The 16,897-nt window shown below is 36.7% G+C and overlaps 1 pseudogene; it reads left to right on the forward strand.

Moving 5' to 3' along the window:
* Positions 1–8,874: 8,874 nt before the first annotated feature.
* The window catches only part of LOC109075915, a 13,929-nt pseudogene continuing 5,906 nt past the window's right edge, over positions 8,875–16,897 (forward strand).

The raw sequence follows: 16,897 nt of genomic DNA on the forward strand, positions 1-16,897 counted from the left end.
AAACTCTGGAAACTAGCCTCATGATAATGTTCGGGGTTCAGACACACTCTCTCTGTTTAAATCTAGATTAAACACACACCTCTTTGGCCAAGCATTCAAATAATGCATTCTCATAATTTTGGACTGCCGCAGTTATAATCTGATCAAATGTGCATTATTATTCTCTAGCTGGGGTTAAACTAATTAATTTACTTGGCTGGAACAGCAGATACACTAATTATGTCTCTATTTGTTTCTCTGTTTCTGCTGGATTCAACATCCCGTGATAAACTAGGATTTACACAAGCTCCAGTCTGGACCAGAAACACCTGAGAAGAGATGATGCCAACCCCTCATGAGGACCTCAGATGATGCTAACCCAGAGGACAACATACAGAACTAACACATTCTGCTATACGTTTGATTGCATAATTGCTGTTACCGATAGTGTTAATTGTCTGTGTTTGTGATACGTCTTTTATTGATTTTTCGTGAACATTTTCTGCACGTATGTACATAAACTGACAGTCACCACTGCCATAAACTACTACTCCTTACTAGTGTAGAATACTTAATTTTCGCAATGATTTGTATCGTAAAAATATCGTAAAAAAATAAACACAAATAAAACTTAAATTAAACTAAACAGAACAGAATGAGAGCAGACACCAGCGCGCGGTCACGAGCTGTCTGAGGATCAGAGCACAGAGCACCAACATACACACATCCATACAAGAGGAGCTGAAGAAAAACACGTGTACCAGGACCCATGTGACCATAAACCAGCAGAGAACGAAACAGACACTTCTGAATAATAATCTACAAGTTGTTAATAAAAAAAAAAAAAAAAACTAAAATGAAAAACTTAACTAAAAAAAGTAGTTTATTCAGATTATCAGAATTCACCAATAGAGGGCGCACAAACTCTGTTCACAAAAACTAACTTAAAAATAAAAAAAAAAAAAATTAAAATTAAAAAATTTTTATTTAAAAATATATATATTAAAAAATAAAAAAAAATAATTAAATAAAAAAAATAAATAGTAAAAATAAAATGTTAATAATCTTTGTTTTATGTAAAACACAGATAATAATAACAGATATATTTTTAAACAAATTAATTTAAAACTTGTCCAGCAGAATAAATAAAATAAAAAAATCTGTGCAGCAAAATGCACACTTTAAAATTATAAATCATATACAACTGTCAAAAGGATTTCATATCATGATAATATGTATGCGCATTTCCACCATGTAAGAAAAAAAATATACTTTTTTAAAGTCGTGATTAGATGAAATGTCGAAATTATGATAAAAAGTCGTCTTCTTTTTTTTTACTTTTCATCTGAGTTAATTTATACAATACAATATTTATTTGTAGAGCACATTTAAAAACAACCAAAGTCGATCAAGTGCTGCACAGAATAGAATAAAAAACTCAAAAATAAGATAAAACAAGACTCAAGATCAGATTTAAAACAACACTAACAAAACAACAGCTGAACCGATGATCCAGGGCTCCTGAAGACTAGAGAGAAGACGTGTCTTTAGAGCAGACCTAAAACTAGAGGAGGCTAACCTGAGATGAGAGGAAGACTGTTCCAGACCTCGTTTACTGAGTCTACACACCACGAGAGGACAGAGATCCAGAAGAGCTGTAATCAGTTTCTGTAAAGATATCACTTGAGACTCTCAGAAGTACTGTGTAAAGCTCTGAAGACAGACTGAAGCATCTCATGAACAGAATTAACAGTAAAAACGACTGTAACTGAGTCAGTACAACTTTCACAAGGATCTCTGAAATAAAGGGTAGATTAGAAATAGGACGAACATTGTTTTTTACCACAGCACATTTAAGACTGTTAGGGAAGGAACTAGTAGACAAACATTTGTTAATAACCAATAACAGACCAGGACCAACTGTGTGCATGATCTGTCTACAGAAAAGAGGTGGAATTATGTCCTGAGGGCAGATAGTTGGTTTTAGGTGATCAACAGTTTCATGACATGACGGACAATCAAAGACCCAAAAATAAGAAAAAACAACAACACGAAACATGTGCACTGAATTAAACAGCTGGGATCTTAATGATGTCATCTTCTCAACAAAAAACTGTTGCAAAGAGAAGCAGAAGACTTCAGAGGGATTTAAGACCTGCATTCGGATATTAGGAACCAATGTTCAAAATGAATATAACGATTAGAGTTATTAGTGCATAAAGATCAATATCTAGATCGTGAAATATTAGAGTGGAGCAGAATTAGAGAAACATATTGTCATTACAGAGATGTATGATTTCACATCTAAATCACAGTTAAAGAGGTCTCAGATGTTCCAGGTTTTCCCATATGGTCTGCTGTTGGATGAGGAAGATGACGGTGTCATCACAAACTCTGGAAGAACACAGACTCACGACATCAGATCACTGCTGCTTCACTTCTCTGAGTGCTTTATTTCAGCGTCTTCTTATATGATATTACACTGATCTCTCAGTATCCACGGTCCGGTCTCGGCTCAGGTCCAGCTGCTTCAGGATCTCCTCCAGCTCTCCTTTCTTGAGCTTCTCTCCTCAGAGTCTTCCTCTCACACAGAGAGATCTTCCCATCACCGTCAGAGTCAGACTGACCCAGACACACACACACACAGGCCTTCACTGCTCAAACTGAACAATTACATTACAAGCAGCTGATGAAGTACACAAAATAACTCATAAATGTCATCACACTTATGTTGATTCGTGACATTAAGAACTGCAAACCTTTTTTCGTGTGGAAAGATTTCTGAAATGTTGTTTAGATATGCAAATGAGCCATTATCCATTTCCAGAACAGAAATCTGAACACTGGATGAACCAGGTTCATAATTATTGTTTGATTTTGAACCTTTGCTTCAGTCTCCGCGTCAGAAGATCTTAAAGGGGATTAAACGGCTGAACGTGTCCCCCGATTTAAAACAGGAGACATGTGGGGGTGTGGGCAGAGAGGAGAAAACACCATCCCGAGGACTCAAGCTAGGGTTTAGACATTAGCTTTTGCATGGCAAGAACACACAAAACAGAGAAAAGTAAATACAGGGACTGATTGTCCTCTAAGCTGGTTATAATGTGTACTCGAGTAATTATATACTGTCAGTTATTCATTAATACATAATGATCCAGGAGGTGTTACAGTGCAGCAGTGATCTTCTTGATTTAGTGTTTAAGGTTGTGCTTCAACAGTGACAGTTCTGATCAAACTCAGATTCAGAACAGAAACAGAGCTGTGATTTCTCAGCAGACTGAAGGTTTGCCTCACCTGTGCTGTAGGTGGCGCTCTCTCTGAAGAAGTTTCTTTTCTTCTTCCTTCATCTAAACGCTCCACCAGAGATCACTGAAACACCCCTGATATATTAATACGTTTTATTTATTTTTTTTACTTAATGTCTCACAGTTCATCATCAGTAAATGCACGCGTGAATTTATATCACACACATACAGTAGCTATATGTACTATATGTTCACGGTGATGATGTTCGTGTATATTGAGGGTCCATAAACATAAGTTAAAGTCAAATTTAAACCTGGAGGATAATAAGTATCATTCTTAATTATTACCGATTTTCTTATTTTTTAATATCTTACTCTGTTGTTGAACTCAAACTTGGATTGCAGTGATTTAACGGAGGAGGAAGTTAGTTAGTTAGCTATGAAATACTCTCTATAAAGTGCACTGCGGGGGTCCAAAGTGCGGGGGTCACTGTTTACAGTCCTTATATGTGCACAACTGCTGCAGAGTTAGAATCTCTGTGAGTAAATGAGGTGAATAAATACAGTACACAGATTACATATTGATGCACTGTATATTTCACTGAGTCTCCTCTCTCTCTCAGTGCAGGAGGTCCAGGTGCTGCTGTAGACCCTCTTTTGTGGGTGACAGCAGCACTAGATCATCTGCAAACAGAAGACATTTAGACATTTTGTGTGTTTGTTGCCAATTTTAACAGCAAATTTGTTACTAGTGTACATGGATTTGATGATGTTGTATGTTTTTCCTCCGCCGAATGTACTCTCCTGAACTGTACTCATCCAGAGTGAGCAAAAGGGCTGGCAAAAAATCACTCTGGACCCTCAACACCAGCACACTTCCTCTTTGAACTGTTGCCATCTGGTCGACGCTACAGAGCTCCTGAGCACCAGAACCGCACCAGGACACAGGAACAAGTTTTTTTCTTCTCTCAGCCAATCCATCTCATGAACACTTCGACAAGTAAACTGTGGAACACACAACACTATTTTATACACACATACACTTATTTATTTAAACACACATGACTTATGTCCTACACTTCAAATTTGCACCATACATATACAGTAGGTGACCATCCACAAACGTTGCTTCTACCGCCGCCAAGCTGCGTCTGCAAAGTGCCATTTGCAGCTTTTGGACGGCTGAGTGGCGCTTTAATATCACAAGTTTTCAAACAAGCGCATCAAGCACATTTTCGCAATAGACGACAAGCTTTGCTTTCACCGAAGTGTTATATTTGACTGCACGTTGGGGAAAATGAAAGAAAATTTTTTTTTTTTATATTTCACAGATGAAGGTTTAGTCCTTATGAAGATATGTGTGTTTCTTAGAACGAATTCAAGCAGGATAAATGTGAAAGCCCTATGAGCCTGTGGTCTTATTTTCTCTACACCATCTTTTAGATTAGACACATTTAAATAGTGTGTGCAGTATTATTTTATAATATAAATTATGATGTTGTTATATTATTAAAAAAAATAGTGGTTTACTTTGCATCGGAGCATTAAAAATGGTAGCATAGTGAGCTAGGTTTTGCGTGTTTTATAAAATTATTTTTCTTTATTTTAGTAAAACGTTGAGGCACTGTATAATTTCGTCCCATTATTTAGGCCTAATTAAACCTGCACGATTTAGCTAAATCATTGAAATTCTAAAGAATGGAGTGGATTAATAAAACGTCCTCGATGATTTAAACTCAACGTTCTCTCATTATAATCAACAGAACTACACACGATGTAAAAAAGACCTTCATTAATTGACAACTTCAGGTGATTTTAAAAATGGAGTCTTCTTTACCTGCTTTCATATAATTTAAGGTAAAAAATAAATAAATAAAATAAATAAATAAATGGCAGCCGCATTTAAATGCAGGTTTGTAAGGTAATATTCCGTAAAATATCAGTGCATGATGATTTGCTTTGCGCATGATGCTGAGTGCACGTGCAGCATTTATTCTTATTTGTCTAATGTATTTTTTTTATCTTCATTACAAATCTTGTTTGGTTTTATGCTTGGATAATTGCATGTAAAAAAAAAAATTTACTTTGTAATGCATATGCAAAATGTGAATTATTATTCATATTCAAGTGTTTGTGCGAAAATTATTAATGCGCATGCTTGACAGGGAGGTGCCCTCTCGATCGCGTGATATTTTCCTAATAATGAAATAACTGAAAAATTGTGGGTGTCTCACATACATGAGAAATATATCTACAGACAGCCTGAAATGTCTTTTAAACGAATCAGTTCAAAACGAAAGCATTATTGTAATCTGTGAAGGTTGTATTTATGCGCGTCCATGTGGAGAGAGCCAGCACTGTGAATTTCATCTTGCGCAGCCGACAAGGGAAACATTAGTTATAATTACATGATCCAATCTATTAAAATGTCTCCTTTTTCACAAATTATTGGGCTACTTCTGCTGTGCTTTGTGGCACTGACCATGTTGCAGAGTTCGTCTGGATGCGCGGAAAGATTCTTAAGGCTTATATGATGGAATTTAGAATGTAAATTTAATATAAACCGCAGATTAGCTGAATACAATGAAAAATGAATGGACGACTAGTAACTAGAAAAATCTTACGTGGGGGTCAGTATTAAATACCCTCTAGACCAGGGCTTCTCAAACTTCAGAAGGGTAAGGCCCCCCAAAAACATAGCAAAAGCTCCACGACCCCACCTCCCCCCCATACCCTTTTTGTAAAAAAAAAATATAGATTAATAGCTACATAGATATATTTCAGATTTAGATTTGTATATTAGAATAGATTCAATAAAAAAAGATTGTCTCTTTCAGGGGCATCATGCACTCATTATTTTTGAAGGTGGCACGATGTTATTTATTTATTATTTATTTTTACTGAATTATCTTGAAATATCTTAATTCTCACCTTTATAGTTATGATCTATAGTGGGCGATGGTCTAACCTAATAAAGTAATAGTGCATAAAAAAAAACCTGTTCTGTTTATTAATTAACCAGATATGGACAGCCATGCCATAACATATTTTTAATACGACGGCAGTTATATTTATGTGAATGAACATTGCAAAAGTTAATGCAAAGAAAACATTGCAACTTACATTATCAAAGAACATTTTCATTCCCAGTCTAGTTCAAGCACTCTCAAAAACTCCCACTAAAATCACTGAAGCGTTTTTTCTCTCTCTCATTGGAGTATGTAAATTGATTATATGTCTGTTGTTGTTTTATTCTGAATGGATATTAGGTTATTTATGTTAAAAATAATAAAAAAGTTAATTTAAAAAAATCACTGAAGCTGTTACACTGTGAAATTTAATATACGTACCGATTCGTACACATATTTGCACTTTGTTGTTTCTGATGAGAGAATTCGCCAGAAAGAGGGATTCAGTCCGCGACGCGTGAAGTGAAAGGAAGCACCTGCATTTTAGCGATGACTCATCAGAACACCTCTGATTGGTCATTGCATTCATAAGCTCAACAGTGTGATTTGGTTATGATGCAGAGCTTCACAAATGCTTCTGTCTCAGCGCCTGCCAGCGAACGCAGATTTGAATTTAACAGCTGATTATATGACGCACTGAACGATCTAATCACACTGGTGTGGTATTGTAGTATTTTCAAAAAACTGTATTTTAATACAGAAAATATTTAATCGTTAAATATATTTTTTTTTTTTTTTTTATTATAGATAATATATATATATATATTTTTTTTTTTTTTTTTTTTTTTTTTTTTTTTTTGTGGAAGCTGCATTCAAAATCCCCTTGGCTCAGAAACCTGAGGGGGCACGTCCCTCTTCACTTTTAAATGGGCACGACGCCTCTGCCTAGCCCAGTCTGGTGTTGCCATGAAAAACTTATCCAAACATCATATCCTCTATTATTAATTCGTATATTATTTTAAAACAGAGCGTTTTTGCAAATATTTAACCAATGATAAGTATCCATTCATAGTCAGTGTAAAACTTTGTAACGCCACGGGATCCTCAAGCTCTCAGCGAAACCTCCGTCACCTTCACCCGCCTCGCCCCGTTCAGATTGAGGCGCGCGCGCAGCCTGGAGGAGACAGATCTGTTTTTTTTTTTTTTGTGCTATGCAAGGTTAAATAAATGACTGATGTTTTAATATTACAGTGTTTTCTTTACTCAAACACTATGTCTGTACGGGTTAATGTTTTTGTGTTGGGTGTTTGAAGAGCAGAGTCAGGCCCCCCGTTTTGCCCCATCTAGCCAATATATTTTTGTACAGTTTTTAAGATCCTGTGCATCAAGCGCCTAATCTTTTTATATCAAGATCCTTTTGGCCAAGTGTGTCTAAACAACTCAAGAAAAACTAAGCGCCCATATTAGCAAAAACAAACTTCTTTATTATAACCATGTAAAAGTTGATGAAAGCGTACTATTTGATTTGCACTTGCCTCAGATATACGGCCGCCGCTCTATTGACCCCTCAGACAACATTACCCCCCTCTCAGAGACCTCTACTTCTTATTTCGCCGGACAAATTCGGATTGGAATCAAATTTTTATAAACAATTAGAATATGTTAATTATTTTAATAATATTGAACTTAGTCTTAACCACAGCCCCCCTGCAGTTACCGGCTAGACGTCCCACCGGCGAGCTTGCCTCACAAGTTGGTGACGCACTTCCCGTTAATACACTCACGACCACACACTGTTCAACTCAAGCAACTCTTATCTCCGTTTTTGTTAATCCGTTCCGATTTATCGTTCAGTTTGTTCGCGATTGAACATTCTTCTCTATCAAGTAACGGTCCGTAACGGTAGATATGTTATAATATATAAATACTATCATAATATATATATATAGATATATATATTATAGAGACTATATATTATATACTATATATATATCTATATAATTATACACAGTGAGCAGTACACACACACTTATTATGTAAATACAAAACTTTAGCATTTCTTGCGCACCTAAGCGATGATATCAGCATTATAACCAGCAGTACCTCACACGCTGCTCCCTCAGTGTAGCATTCCATCTATCGCCTACGCATATATATATAACATGATTCACAGATTCTTAATAATCATATTTCTCCGTTTGTATGTGCTTTCCATTAGTTGACACCCTGTTATGACCTGCCAACAAACTGTGTGTCATAGTTAGATTATTTGCACCACGAACATATCAAACAATCCTTAGACCATAAGACACTATTCACATCTGACCGCCATCACAATCACTCCACTCCACGGCGCCTCCCCCATATGACAGAATTCAACCCTTGTCCGCTGTCCCACCATCTACTTGCAGGGCTGACCGTGCTCCGCTTCTCATCTCTCAAACTATACTACCCTCACGAACTATCACAGTCTCACTCCCTGCTCATATGAATTGAACGGATACCCAAATCTGGTTAATAGGTCAAGTAAACAACTTAATGACATTTAGTTTTCAGTAGACCCACCCCCATCAACGACTTCTTGTGTGGGCGATTGATCATCATTGTTTTAGAACTATGCCTATTTTATAGACCTTAGCGTTATTATTTTTTTTTGTAGTTTTGGGGGAAAGACCAACAAGAGTTGTGATTAGCTTGCTGAGTTATTACGCATTTCTTGTATTTTGCTGTTTCACAGAATCATGCTTACGAACACTTACTACGGTACTTCCCATACGCAAACCAGTCACCATATCCCCATCGTTCCCCTTTACCTCAAGACAGGTAAGAATGTAATTAATAAAAACAGCGTGCATTTTCACTGCTCTGGTATATCACGTTATCACTTACCACAATCTTACTTTCCACCCTTATCGTGCACGCACAGGAGTTCATCCGTGTTTGTGGGTCGTGGATTAAGGATAGCATATCGAGTTCAGACCAACTAGAGTAATACGAGACGAGATGAACTCCGTTTACTACAGGTTACTTGCAGCGCTTCCGGTTACAAACACGCTCTGAAAGCTGCCAGTTACCACCATGCAAACCGAGTCGAGACGGTGCGGTGCAATCATCCTTGATAGCACAACGAACCTCTTTGCTACTCTCCTGTGTCCCATCTTACGACTTCTTTCTCGGCTATTGTAGCTGGCACTATTCTATCATTTGTTGCGTCTAAATCTGAGATGCGGCGCATATGGATGTTGATAAGTCGAATATGTGTATTGTTGTTTCTTATTATCATTTAGGGGGCTTAGCAACATTTTGGGCGTAGCTGTCATTCCCCCCCTAAATTTATGGCCCTAACGACACTACCTGCTGGCAATAAAGCTTATTCTGATTCTGATTAGGATGACGGTCCACGCTGGCCCCATTTTACTACTTACGTCACAGCACCGAGAAAACATCTCCTGACCACAGTCAGCAGCATTTCTTCTTGGATCAGTTTGTTTGCTGTTCATCCCTAGGGTCCGCGCCACCCGTGGGTTACACAAATCCTCGGTACCTTTTCCTTAAAAACTTGAAGAACCCACCAGTGAGCCTTTAACTGAGTAAACTTTCTCTACACCAGGTGGTTCTACATCCAGATCGAGCAGCACAGCGCCCCAGGTTGCATACACCGAAAGCGACAAACAGAAACCATTATATCAGCAAATACCAGTCTAACACTCGACAGCTGCATGATGATTCACGGCACTGGACTGACTTCGAGATTATCTTTAATAATAGACTCGTGATAACTCTTATTGAAGTACACACTTTTATTGATTTGATTGATTACCCCCGAATCTATTGTTTGTGCCTCATGTATTAATAAAGCACATCATTCACATTAACCTCAGCTACTCTCTAAATGCTGTGAAGTGGTTATTCTGGATCAAATGGCACCGGTCTTGTGAGCTCACTTCATTGATCCACCACAACACCAGCTGATTTTCAAGACAAACTGAGACTTCAGAACATGAAGCACAGTGAGGGTAGTCGCAGGCGGTACGAGAATCCCTGCAGACTTATACAGATCACCTCTGATCTAAATCTTGATTTGATTGATACGTACGTAAGTGCACCAATATTTTGGATCCACTTTTAAAACCTTTCTGTGAATGTAAAATGTGATTGTTTCTCGTCTCTGTACTGTATCTCACTCACACGTGTAATCCGTCAGCAGGTCCGGGCGGGGTCCAGTTCACTCTCCACCGTATGACCCTCGCTCTTCTAGTACAAACACAGGAGAGTGTTTAGCAGAGGTGTCCAGACAGCGCTTTGCCCCCTGAAGACAGAAGCCTGATCCAAAAGGAGCAAGCCAGCAGTGCAGATCTTGACTGTGTGCTTTTTTGCAAGTTGTACTGAGTTTAGGATTAAATTAATTTGGAATATAAAATTTGTCCAGTAAACGTGTAGTAGGTTTTTTATAACAATTTAACGAGAGTTTTGTGCTTCCTCTCATTTATTCTCTCCGAACAACGCTATCTCACTGAGTTCACCAACACACAATCTATAGGGTTTTAAAATATGAGTAGTGAGGCTAGATTAGGGCTGCACGATTATGAAACAAAGCATAACTGGCGATTATTCCCTTAACTACTCAATGTGATTATTAAGTGAAACGCGGGCACGGGCTTAAAGCGATATTCCGTGCGTGGAACGCTGTCTGTGTGGTCTCTGTGCGCCATGAATTCAGGCGCCTCATAACACCCAAACTGCAACAGTATGTGTGGGCACACCCGCAAATATCAGCACATAACAATCAACATCATAATACACTGTGATATTACGCTATGATGTTATCAGCATCAGATAACGTCTGGGGTAAATTGAGGCATCGGATTCACTTAGAAAGCGAAAAGTAAAACGGAAATCGCGGCGCACGTAGGGCTTCAACTGCCACGGATTTGTGTCTCTTATATTTGAATTTGCTTTTGCATTTCTCTTAGTCTCCGGCGAGTGAAGGGTCCCACTGAAACGTCGATTACTTGCCTTATGTTAGTTATTTCTGGAAGAAATGATCCCTCCGAGTTTTGTTTTAGGGGAGCTGTCCTGTATTGTCCCGCCCGATCTCACGGCTAATCGCGTACATATTTTACGAGGTTACCAATATCGTACGAATTCGTACGACCACAGTCGTACAAATTCCATACGATTTTTGCCGAAATCGTACGTATTTACGAGTTTGCACATTCGTATGAATTTGTACGAATCTGACCTACACCAACCCCAGCCCCTAACCACCCGTCAGTGGGCTCTACCACACGTACAAATCGTCCGAGTGAGGTCGTACAATTCGTCAGATGAGCCACCTCGTAAAATACGTACGAAGTTCGTGAGATAGCGTTGGTTATGCTCCAAGGAAATGCTGTCGTTATGTGTCGTTTTTTACACTGACTCCCTCATAGAATACTCAGTAGAACCCATGGATCTCATCAATTTTCAGGCTTAAAATACTCCATACTACCCGATGAGGCGGGGCATTCAATATGTATAGAGGAGGGGGAGCTGGGCACATTGGGTGACGCTGGGTGAGTTGAACACACGAGCGGTTTGTAAATATATCACCCACATGCTCTTGCATAACCAAATTTTACAGCAAAGTTACCCATATCGCATTATAAGAAAAAAAACGTGTGCCCAAAATTCAAAAAGTCCTTTTGAAGATATTGCTGAACGTTTGATTTTACCATAGTAAATGTATAGTTTCTGGCTAAAGTTAAATGTTTCATCTCAGTTTTTATTACTCATTAAAATGAGACAAACCTGCCATTCCATTTTTTTCAGTTTTAGATTGTGTTTTAATGCTTCGCTAACTATCAGAAAGACGTTCCGCGCAGATGGGCTACCGCTTGTACCACGGCGGGAAAGATAGCTTGACATTCACTGGACAGTCGGGGGTTTTCGCCAAAATTAAACTCTTTACGGCTGTTTATGTTTTGAGCCCCAACGCAACTCAGTCCATAAAATACTAGCTAATTTACGCTTGCAAAAGCTTTAATATTCTAGGGGAAAAATGTAAAAAAAAAATTAACCATTTTAAATTATTTAAACAATTTAAAAAACGTTTACGTGACATTATAATATGAAACCAATCATAAAATGTTTTCAAATTAACATCCCTTGTTATTTGCACAAAAGATCCATTTTTGGATTAACCATTTTATGTGTTTGTATAATAATATACAACTTTTAATGTATCAAATCATATATAAATCATAACACGACAATACCATGTTTGATGCTAAAGGAATCAAACCACCTGTAAAACTATTCAGATTATTATTCCCTATTAATGCACAAGGCTTGCTTTTTCAGATTGGCTGATTTATTGTTTATTTTAAAAACAATTATTGAAACCATGTATATATATCACAACCAGTTAACACACAACAATGGAAGGTAAATATTGAAAGTACACAACAGGCATGATTACAAATATCTAATGGATTGTTATGTGAACAATATCCCCTCCAACCATGATATATCTCAAAATTGATTAAAAGATATTGAACTATATACATATAAGCTGAGAAAAGAAAAAACAGACCCTCATGACCAGTATTACAAAATTTAACCAAAACGATACAAAATTAATTGGCTTAAAACTATATATATCTATATCATATTAATAGATATATATATATATAGTATATATATATCTAATATACTAGATATTAAATTAGATATATAATAATATCTATAATAATAGGCATGAGCGGTCAGTGAAATTCTCTTAATTCACCACCAAGGTCATCATCCACCACACATACCCTCACCTCACAATACACCCTGGACTACATTTTCCCAGCTCCATTGGAGACCAATCACACACACACACAGCACAATCAACATACACGCTTTATAACATTGGCCTCTCCCTCACACACTGCCCAGTATTGTTTAGCTTTGAGCACTCTCGGTCTCCGAGTGTAAGCTACTTACCAAGCCTTTCCGTGTTTGTTTTCTGTGTCTGTCTCAATTATTGTTCTGTGTTCTCCACTCTCTCCCAGTGTTCGCTTCGATACTGAGCCTTACTTGTTTTCCTTAGTCTAGTCCTGTACTCATTGTTACCTGTTCCCCTGATTTCCTGCCTGTGTACCTGACTAGCTCTCTTTGCCGTGCCTGTTGAATTACGTATATATAATATATATTTTAAAAAAAATTATCAAACAAGTAATTTTCAATCCATTGTCGCTATCATTGGGCCAATTATCCAAACAGGCATTATTTTACTGGTAAACGTGTTGTACAACCATTTTTCTCCCAGCAGCCATATTTTAATGAAGAATGTGAAATACACTCATAATAACAAGTCATGGTAAACATGAAAACGGGTGTTCGTCGCCATAACATGTTCATTGTAAACCAGTTTCCGACAAGAATGCCAATAATCTTACCTACCCTAATTTTATTACAAAATGTACACGATTTTTTTTTTTTTTTTTTTAATTAGGCTTATTCCCATGGCATAATAAGTTAATCCAATTCTCAATGTAATTTATATCAACCCTACAAAATCCCCACTTTGTGAATTGTCACTCGTGTTCTGCCACACATTTTCATAACTCCTTATGTTAGATCCAATCCTAATGTCAATCGTTATCTTAAACTTCGTGTATTCTTGCTAGCATTTGGATATTAGCATAATATGTTTTTTAGCCCCTATATATATTAGTATTGGATAATATCATAAGAATATTAAATTCCTAGTAAATAAGAACTTAAGATTGGGGCTTGCCGATAAATAGCATATCCAGATTAGCAGAAAGTACTCAACGTTTGCTGCCCAGAATATTGTCCTCCTGCCATCCAATACGTAAACCAAATATCATGGCGCCGACAAGATCCTATCCATTCATGCATCTTTTATATTGGGTGAGTTTGGGTTCTATTTCCATTTAGGGTTTTTGATGACTTTAAAATAGACTGTAAAGATACAATAAAGTTAAACAAAGCCTTCAATTTACAAATTTTATTTTAAAACCCATAATTTTTACCTCGATAAACTAAAGTGATTATTCTGTAATTATCTTTAGCAAAGCTTGATATACAATTTCAAAATACAAATAAAAATAAACCAGCATATATTACCTTTTTTAACCCGGTCTGAAATAGTTTTGATACTCTTTGCTGACATGAATCACTAATAAGAGCTTATAAAACAATAAAATTCTAAAACTTTTTGTATATGTTAGTGCCTGTCCTAATTTGTTATGTAAGTGATTTTTTCTAAGGAATTTTATTTTAGGTACATCCAAAGTGACAGCGTTGTACCTTTCTCCCCCTGAGATTATGCATTATATAATATATAAATATAACGAAGTCATTTGACAAAGAAAATAACATTGATTGCCATTAAAGTGATAGTGCTGTACCAAAACATGGGAGCGGGATACAACTCCTGATTTTAGAAGAAAATTTCAGATGGAATTTAAGGGCTTTTGCATCTCTACTTTTCATATTCTTGCAATAAAAAACAAATACTAAAGGCATAATCTGAAAAAAAAAACAAAGGCTTGTGCATCATAGGGAATAATATTCTGAATATTTTACAGCTGGTTTTATAACTTAATCTCAAACAGTGTCAGAGTTTAATTAAAGTGGGTACAGTATATAAAATGTGAAAAATATGGATTCACTACTATATATAAAAACAATAAAGATATAATCTGAAAAAGCAAGCCTTATGTATCAAAGGGATAATTGTCTGAATAATTTTACAGTGATGTGATCCTTAGATCAAATAGGGTTGTCATTTAATGGATTATATTGTTGCATACCATTAAAAGTTGTAAAATTATTTAAAACACATAAAATGTAATTCCAAAAGTGGAGCTTGTGCAATAACACGGATGTTTTTTGAAACATTGTCTTATTGGTTTTATATTATAATGTCATGTAGTTAACTTATTTAATAATTTAAAGGTTAATTTTTTAATTTTTACCCTAGAAATAAGCTCGTTGTCCAACGCTAAAGGGCATATATTGATGACTATCGGAGTTTAGTTGGCTCAAAAAATAAACAGCCACAAAAGTTTAATTGGCAAAAAAACCAGACTGTCCAGGTGAATGTCAAGTAAACTTTACCGCCGCGCGTGGGCAACTACACTGCCTTACTATGGCCATGCGTGCTATTCTATGACAATTAGAGATGTAATTAACACTGTTTTACTTTAATACATTTAATGCTAAATGACGAGAAACAGGGAATAAAAACTGACCGTAAATGGTTAATGTAAGCAAATTATTATTTCAAGAAGGGAGGACGGGAGTGACAACGGCCGTGGATTTTCTCCTAAATAGGCCACCAAACTACAAACATCGCAATGTCTCACAAGATTACACAGCAATTGCTGTTGCATTATGGCAAATAACAGCATCAAACCCATGGTGACCTTGCTGACACAAAAAACAATAGAAAACATCACAGAAGAAATTCTAATGATTTCACTACAAATACCAATACAAACTACAACCATCGAGGCCGAGGGAGAGATGTCTCATTGGTGGCGAAGCGTTAGCGTATGAAAAAATGTCCAATTGCCAACAGAGATACAGCATGACGTGTTAATATACATTAATCTGAAAGCATAGATTAACATCATTTTAATTTTGGCTTATTACTAATAACCATTATTAAAATTAAAAGTTGTTAAATTCGTACCTGAAATAACCAAAAATACCAATGAACAGCCTGTATTTTATACCTAACGTTAATAAAATATTGTAACAATGTTCCGCTAATTGTTAAGGTTAGTTAATGCATACTTGCGTTAACAAAGGAGGTTCATCGTAAAGAATTACAGAAGCTGATCTGATGAATGAGGGTCTCTGTCAGGAGGAGTAAAGATCGGTGAGGCGCAGAGGGTGGGGCTGATGCGAGAAGAGGGTTTCTTTCCTCATAACAGGACGCATCTGTTTAGCCAATCAAACACTGTACCTGTGCTAATATGATGATTAAACACGACTGGCTTCGGTTTCTGATCTATAAATCCATTCATTTGTAGACGGTTCGGATTCAGAGTTTCAATTGAGATATTCAGTATATACTTTTAAAAGAATTGATCTGATTCTGGTTGATATTTATGTCCTTACGTCTTTAACATAACTAACAGAGCGACCAATCATCATTTTGACAAGCGTATGTATGCACCTACAGGAAGAGGGAAAATGAAGAAACTTGACTGTGAAACTCATGTTTAAAGGTGCTGTATGTAGGATTGTCACCGAGTGGGTGAACTAGGTATTGCAGTCCAAATTCAAAACACTGGAGAGGGTTTTTTCACCCGGCCCCTCCTCCTCAGACTTTATGCGCAGGTTGCCAGATTGATGACACAAACAGAAACGAGCGCACTTGATGATGAATGAAATGAAATACAATGTGTTTGGGTAACTGGGTAAACTGGCAGTGGGCGGGTTTCACCAAAACAAAGATTGATATTCTGTCCTGAAACACACATTTTCGAAGGAGAATAACTGACTGTAGCGTTGTTTTTCATTTAAAGAAGTATGTTAACTTAGCATGTTTCTTAAATATCTTCAAACATATTATGGTATTTTTATGCTTTAGTAGAGTCACAAATTTACATACAGCACCTTTAATATTTTTTAAACTAAATAAAGATGTTTGGTATTATTATTATTGTTGTAACATCCATTTGTAAAATGACCAGCTTCTCACTGGGTGTGCCACAGCTGAAAGTGAATGTAGCCTCACCACTGTATATTTCGTCTCTC

Source organism: Cyprinus carpio, chromosome A7 (assembly GCF_018340385.1).
Source record: "Cyprinus carpio isolate SPL01 chromosome A7, ASM1834038v1, whole genome shotgun sequence".
Classification (NCBI taxonomy): domain Eukaryota; kingdom Metazoa; phylum Chordata; class Actinopteri; order Cypriniformes; family Cyprinidae; genus Cyprinus; species Cyprinus carpio.